This window comes from Saccopteryx bilineata, chromosome 3 (assembly GCF_036850765.1).
Source record: "Saccopteryx bilineata isolate mSacBil1 chromosome 3, mSacBil1_pri_phased_curated, whole genome shotgun sequence".
NCBI lineage: Eukaryota > Metazoa > Chordata > Mammalia > Chiroptera > Emballonuridae > Saccopteryx > Saccopteryx bilineata.
Window position 1 is genome coordinate 285,329,945 of NC_089492.1, and position 8,159 is coordinate 285,338,103.

Genomic DNA, 8,159 nt, shown 5'->3' on the forward strand with positions numbered 1-8,159 from the left:
ACCCTCCCTGTCTTCTGCCAGCTCCCCTGCCCTCCTGAGTATGGTGGCCTGGGGCATGATAACAAAGAGAATGGGACTGCCCAAGTCCAGAGGTCAAGTCTGCATGCTGCTGCTTCCTTCCAGGGTGGCCTTGGGCAGTTGATGCCCCTTCTGTGAACCTCAGCTGCCTTCCCTGTGAAATGGGATCATGGTACTTGCCACACAGAACTGCTGCCGGAGGCAGTGAGGTCAGTGGTTGAGAAGGTGCTTTGTGACTGCACGCGTTCTGCAGACAGGGTGCTGCCAGGGTCAGTTATAAAGCCCATCCCTGGAGATCCAGCCATGTCCCAGACACACAGCCTTGGAGACACTGTTATGACCACTGTTGTAACCAGATTCTTGGCTGCAGCCTCCTGTCCCACCCATCCACGGCCAGTGTCTCATGTCTTTGGGAAGACATTAACCCAGTCTGCTGGTCACAGGGCAGATTGGGGCTCTGACACACAGGGTGGATTTCTAGTGTTCTCTGGAGCTTTGTTAGCTAGCCTGTAAAGTGGGGGTGATAACTCTGCCTTCTTCTCTCAGCCCTAACTCCACCAATCTGAGCCTGACCAGGGGTGAGGGGTTAGGCAGTCTGTGCACAGATACCCTAACTGGCCACTGGCAGCAACTTCAAAGCCAGCTTGCCCCTGAGATGCTGAGACCAGCAGACACTGTGGCCAGAGAAGGCAGCCCATCCACGCCCTGTTTAGAACCTAACAGGAGAGCAGAGATCAACTTGGAACAACAAAAATCCTCAGGCACAACCTGCCAGAGTCTTGTAGCCAGACTTCTGCTTGGCTAAAGGTGGGGATTTTCTGTGTCCCTATGCATTAGAGGTCAGGGTCCACCTGGAACATGGGGAAGCAAAACCTTAAGGGAAAATTTGAACCTCTGTCACCCCAGTCGCCTCCAGTAGCTACCTTGGGTGGGGTAAGTCTTAGAGCAAGCTGATCAGGCTGGCGGCGGGGAGAGAACCCCTCCGGAACAGAGAGCAGGCGATTGGTGTAGTTCAGCACCACGGACAGCACCCCTGTCTGCCCTCCGAGACCCAGACCTCCAGGGAGGAGGATAGTGGGGAGGCACAAGGGTTATTATTAAGTGCTTATATCAGCCAGAACCAGTGCTGGATACTAATTCATTATCCTAACTGGGCCTCGTTTTCATTCTCATTTGACAACTGAGGAAATGAGGCTCAGCAAGGTTAAGTTGCTCCAGGTCACACAGCTCGTTCGTGGTAGAGCATGGACCTTGATCCAAGTTGTTCTGCATCCAGACTCTCTTACTGTTTCTCTGATCCGATGGGAGAGGCACAGCCTCTGCACACTCATGGCAATGATGACCCCAAAGCCGCTGGACTTGTAGACAGGGGTCTGGGTCTGTGTTTGCACATGTGGTGTGTGAGTGCCCATGGGTGTGCATGTGGGTGAATTCAGTGAAGTGTAGTTATTCACAGGAGGCTGTGTGAGTCCCCGTGGGAACCAGAAGATGAGAGTTGGTGTCACATCTTGGAGACCCTCCATCTTCCTAGAAAGAGATCTAGAATTCACCATTGCCCCCCCCCTTTTAAAAGAATCACTTAAAGAACAAACCAGAACTGATAGCTAAATTAAACCTGCTGAGTGCGCCTGTTTAATTGAAAATGCCATCTGTAATTTAAATGTCAGAATCGGGATGGTTATTATGGCTGCCTTGAAGACTAGGGCTCATTTCACAGTTTCAAAACAGACCAAGGAAAGCAGCAAATGGGCCATGACTCGTGGCACTGTGGAGCAATTAATAACGTCCCTGGTCCCTCTGAGCCCTGACTCCCACTGCAGCCCCTGCAGACAGGGTCGGGCTGGGAGCTTGCAGCTGGGGCCCCAGGACTCATCCCCTCTTTGCCAGTCTCCACTTAGTTGCAGGGCAACCTTTCCAAAGTGCGAGGCTCACTCTGTCCCTCTTCAGGGTCTCCCTGGCACTTCGAGGGAGCACGGGGCTGCCTTCTCTGGCCACAGTGTGTGCTGGTGCCAGCATTTCACCCCAACCCTTTAGCCCAGCATTCAAGGCTTCAGGAAGGCAAGGCCCTCCCCACCTCTTCAGCCTCAGCTCCTGCCACTGCCATCTGCAGAATGCCTCTGGGTCTTTGCACAGGCTGAGCCCTCTGCCTACAAAGCCATGATCGCTTCTCTTGTCCACCTGGTGAGCAGCACTTAATATTCATGACTCAGCCCTTGTGCTGTCACCTGCAGGAAGTCTTCCCTGACTGCCTCGTGCTCTCTCAAAGTACTGAACCAGACAAGGGTAAGTGATACCTTCTTGGTTTCCCAGGGCTCTTTAGTCACCTCCGTAACTTACCACTTACCGTTCTTTCCTTCTTGACCCTCTGACCACAGTGCTATCTTTATCCCCTTCTCCTTATATTATGAGCTCTTCAAGGAACCTCATTCCTCTGGAGACCTGGTGCCCTGCCCTGAGCAATCACAATAGCTCACACTGTTATTGAACACCTACTATGTATCAAGCCCAGTCACCCGTCCCATTTTGGAAGTGAGAAAACTGAGGTGTGGGGAGTAACTGTCATAAGCCAGAGGGCTCTCAGTGGCAGAGCTGGGACATGGATGGAGGCAGCATGCCTCCAGAGGCCAAGCTTTTATCCACTGTGCTGTGGCGCCCCCTACTGGGCCCTCAGCTGAGAGAAGGGTTGTTTGCTGAGCACACAAAGCTTGCATCAGTTGTGCCCCTGACCCTATCTCAGGAGATGCCATAACAAAGCAATTGGTCATCAGCTCCAAAGGGATTTAAGCCAGCCCCATGGTGATATTCCTGTTCTCGGAGCTCAGCCTGGTGCTTCCTCCTTGCATGAGGGGCCTGCAGGAAGGGGTTCCTGAGCCCAAGCCCTCCCAACCCCAGCTTCAAGGCAGGAGTCCTTCCATCCCTGCATCGGCAGCGCTCTGCCCATCCATACTGCACCTGGGACCGCTCAGGTGCGCAGTGGGGTACAGTGGGACATCCAGGGTTGCTGTCCAGCCTCCTGCTTACAGCCATGGGACCCTGGCAGGACATTTCACCTGTGTGACCTCCCTGTCTTCATGAGGTCATAGGAGGGCCTGACGCAGAGTGCAGAGGATTCACTAAGAGCATGGAGGTACATGGTGCTTCACAGAGGCACATGGCAAAGGTCCAATGTATGGGAGCTGCATCATTACTTAATTAATTAATCAATCATTTCCTTCTTGGTCCACGTCTGGGGGAAGAGACCATGCCTGCTCTGTATTCCTGGCCTCCAACCCCCAGCTTCAGAGGATTTCCCACTGCTTAGTGGAAAGAGAAGTTCTCAGATCACGCGTTTGCTCTGTGACTGGTGCTACGCCATCACCCTTTCAGCATGTCCCCAATCCCCCAGCCCCTCTGGCCCACAGCCCACCATCCCATGCTGTCCGCCCTCTGCCTGCTTAGTCTCCTGCCCTTCTCTTCCCTGGGGAGGTCATGCAGCCATCCGTCCCCTCCGCCCCGAACAAAACAGAGAAACTCGTTTCCAATTACATGGGCTTCTGTCTCCCCAGGTCTTCACTTCTTGCATGTTCTCAACTTGTTAGAGGAAATCGTGTATCGACACCAGTATTGATTTGCATAATTCAGATATAATTAGGAGAAAGATTTGCCAGGGTGTCAGGCAGCGGGGCCGGCGCTGCTGTAGCCTGCTGACCTTGGGGAGGGCTTGGAACTGAACCTTGAACTCTTCCCAAGTTCATGGCTCCCATTGAAACCTTTATCCCTAGAAATGTGCTCCGCCATGAGGTCTCAAGGCCACGGGAGAGCTCTTGCCTGGCCCAGCTTTTAGAATTCTGGCCATGAAGGCAACTTCATGGGGACCTGCTGAGGATGTTGAAAGGCATTATGCTGGCCAGGAGGTCAGCAGAGACGGGCCAGTTTGCTTACGCTACCCCGCATCTGAAGTGGGGGAAGGGGACTTCAGGGTAGTGACGTTTTGACAGTAGAGGGAAGGAAGCAAAACCCAGCAGCACTTGAAGCGAGAGACCAGAAATGAGCGTGGCCCCATGAATTCCATTGCTTCTGGGAGGAAAAGCAGCGGTGCGTCCCGGGAAGAATTAAGGACGTAACGAGGCAGAGAAATAGATGAAGAATGTGCGCCCTTGCCTGTTCTCTTCTGTAATCATTTCTCTCTCTCTTTTTTATAATATTTAAAAAAAGATTTTTATTTATTGATTTTTAGAGAGAGGAGAGAGAGAAAGGTGGGAGTAGGAAGAATCAACTCCTAGTTGCCTCTCGGAGGTGCCCTGATGGGGCAAGCCCAGGGATTTGAACCAGCAACCTCAGCATTCCAGGTCAATGCTTTTATTCACTGTGCCACCGCAGGTCAGGCTGTGACCACTTCTTCATGACTTCATTCACTCATCTATTCACACAGCAAATGTTGATTGAGGGGCTATCATGCACCAGGCCAATAGTAAAGAATTAGGTGTCGATGCTGTGGTCGCTCATCCATGTAACTGGTAGACATGCTTCCCCCCACTCCAGCCTAGAGGGTGGATTTTGGTCCGGGATTTAGGGCCTGGGGGGGGCAGGCTCTGGAAAGGACCGATGCCCTGAGACCATACACTGCTTTCCTTAAAGTTTGCTTCTGTGTATTTCACCTGTGAGCTGGTTCTGTCTCAAGGAGACAGGTGATGCCAGGGGCTGTGGGATGGGGGTATGGCCACCTGGGGAGTGACAGAACAGGGCCAGGGGTGGGGGTGGGGGGTGGGGTGGGGTGGGCTTCCCCAGCAGGTGAGCTTCCTGGGAAGCAGGAAGATGGGCAGAGAGTTCCTCTCCATACCCGCCCCCTGCCCCCACTCTTGCCCTAAGGTGACCCTCTCCTGCTCCCGTGCAGCCCCCGCAGAGTGGCCCTTACCAGAAGCTACATCCAATTTCCCCGGGGAGCAATCTCCAAGCCACTGATTTACTCGTTAGCTGTCACCACGGGCACTGAATAATAAGGCCTCTTCCTGCGGAAAGGATATTAGAGTCTGAGATGGGAAGGGCTGGGGCAGTGTGATATTTATTTCTTGGACATCCGCTGCAATTAATCACAGTGCTGTCTGTAACGTGCTCTCAAACAGCACCACAGCCCCTCCTCAGGCCCCAGGACACGTCCCAGGGCCCCAGGGGCTGCAGGCCTGGGGACCCACGATTCAGGTGGCCTGTCATGCACGTGCATGGGCCGAGAGAGGGAGAAGGCTACCACCCTCCATTTGGAGAGGACTCTGATTCACTCATTCGCTCACATGGCAAACATTCATTAAGCATCTGCTGTTTCCTGCTGTGCACTGGGCTGGGGGCCGGGCACACAGGGGTGAACCAGCCAAGCCTGGCCCCTGTTCTGGGGAACCTACGTCGTGTTACAGTTTCCATTCCTCTGCTACCACTCTGTTCTGGGCGCTGGCTGGTTGCGAGTGGAAACTCATCCCTATGTTCTCTGTCCTGCCCCCTCCCCCTCAAACCCGCCCACCCCATCTCTGCCCAGATGGTTAAACAAGACAGCCCATCCCTAAATCCTCCGATAATATTTCCCAGCTTTGCGCCAGGAGTCCTCTGCTTTCTTAGGGAGGGAGAAAGTAACCCTTACTTGATCAGCACCAACCTGTGTCAGGTCAGGCCCTTCCAGATGGTGATGGTTACACACCTACCTATCTCCTTCAATCCTCGCTTTGCAGAGGAGGCAACTTGCTTAGCGTCTCACCTAAAGCAGCGATGTGCTGGGCAGACTCTTTCCAAGTTGGCCTTTGCTGACGTCAGGTAGGTAGTTTGAAATTGGCCATGGTGGGAGCATTTACACCATGGAAATGGGCAGATGCTACAAGTCAGGGTTTTCTCCCACTGGAGAGCTGGTTGTTAAGCACTTATCAGCACACCACTGCACCTAAATGCTTTGACCGAAGCTTTCCTCTGGAGCAATTGGGGGCTGGGGATGTCCTGCCTCCCAGTAAGCAGCAGCTTCATCCTGGTAGAACTGGGGAAGAGCAAAACAAACTCCCATTGGGGAGTCAGTGTTTGGCCTCTGTCTGGCCACTTTTTATTTTTATTTTTTTCCGAAGCTGGAAACGGGGAGAGACAGTCAGACAGACTTCCGCATGCGCCCGACTGGGATCCACCCGGCACGCCCACCAGGGGCGAAGCTCTGCCCACCGGGGGGCGATGCTCTGCCCCTCTGGGGCGTCGCTCCGCCGCGACCAGAGCCACTCCAGCACCTGGGGCAGAGGCCAAAGAGCCATACCCAGCGCCTGGGCCATCCCTGCTCCAATGGAGCCTCGGCCGCGGGAGGGGAAGAGAGAGACAGAGAGGAAGGAGGGGGGGATGGAGAAGCAAATGGGCGCCTCTCCCATGTGCCCTGGCCGGGAATCGAACCCAGGTCCCCTGCACGCCAGGCCGACCGGCCAGGGCCTGTCTGGCCACTTTTTAACATCAAAGGCCGTTTTGGGAATCAGATGCAGTTCCTGCTACCCTCCCCTCTCCACATCCAGGCTAATGATGAAGTGAAGACCTTGCAGCTAATGGAGGTCTCCCTCAATGCTAATCAGGGCTTTTATTGACGTGAGTGATGGGTTTTTGCTTTGCTATGAGGACGAGGCAGGAATCTGGCACGGGGCAGGCACTGAAGCCCCTCCTCAGGGATAAACATAGAGGTGTCCTCCAGGATACCCATTTGTAGGTCTGGGATGTCCCCCCCCTCATTCTTTTGATCTTGGCTTAAATGTCATCCTCTCAAGGAGACCATCCTATCTAGAGTATGTCCCTTTGCACCCGGAGTTTTCTGTTTTAGTTAATTTTCTGTTTACTTGTTTCTTTGTTTCTTTTACGAGAATGCAATCTCTGTGAAGATGGGAAATGGAGGCAAGAGGGCCTTAGCAATTTCAGATGTTTCTTGTTCCCCATCAACTCGTCTTGTTTCCTGACACCTGATCCGGGGAGGACATTACTCCCGGCAGTTTCTATAGCTCCACTTGGGTCAGCACGTGGTCCCTGGCTCGGAGTCAGAGCCTTGGTTTGTACCCTGGTTTCCGCGTTAACTAACTGTGGGATCATGGGAAGGGAACAGATGCTGCGGGAACCAAGGCAGCCCACTCCCCAGCCCCTGGCCCGGCCCGCTGTGGCTCCATTCTCCCACGCAGTTTTCCGAAACGCTCTAAGGCCTTCCCTGCTTCAGACTGAGAGTTTTTACTCTTGATATTATAAAAATAATGCTTTCCAGGGGAGCAGAACAACATTAAAACAAACGAAAAGTCACTTTTTAGATAAGAGAATCATGTCAATTCCCCTGTATTAGCCCTGCCCACCTGAACTCAGGACCCCACCTCCTTCAACAATTATAAGTAACATTAACACTGTCTCCTGGACCGAGTTATTACTTCCAAGAATCATAGTCTCTGTTTCTACAAGGAACTAATTAACAGCATGCAATGAGGAGGAAAAATTCAATTAATTAGTGGCTTAATAAGCGCTGGCAATGACTCTGGCCTTGGCTTGGGAGTTGGGGTGTGTGTATGGAGGGTGAAGGCCCCCCAGAGGACCAGGGGTGGGGTTTGAGAGGTGGGGGAGCACCTGGCTTGGGAATGGGGTTCCTGAGAGGCTGTGAAGGTGTTACCCACAAGGAAAGAACCCCGTTCCTGTGTCTGCTGGTTTTTCGCTCTGCCTCCTGGGCTGAGGGCCTGGGGAGCGTGGCAGTGCGGTTGTGTGGGCTTAGTCACGTCCCTGTGTGGTGGTTGGTGGCTTCAGAAGAAGTGAAGTAAGACTTCTTTCTTTGTCCTGCTCCTGGAACCCCCACCCCTTCGAGTCCTCCCATGTCTCAGCCAGAAGTTGGAGTCACCCCTGACATTGCCTTTCCCTCAAGCCCCACCTCTCACTTGTCCCCAAATCTTGTGGCTGCTACCTTCTAAACCAGGGGTCCTCAAACTTTTTACACAGGGGGCCAGTTCACTGTCCTTCAGACCGTTGGAGGGCCAGACTATAAAACAAACTATGAACAAATCCCTATGCACACTGCACATATCTTATTTTAAAGTAAAAAAACAAAACGGGAACAAATACAATATTTAAAATAAAGAACAAGTAAATTTAAATCAACAAACTGACCAGTATTTCAATGGGAACTATGCTCCTCT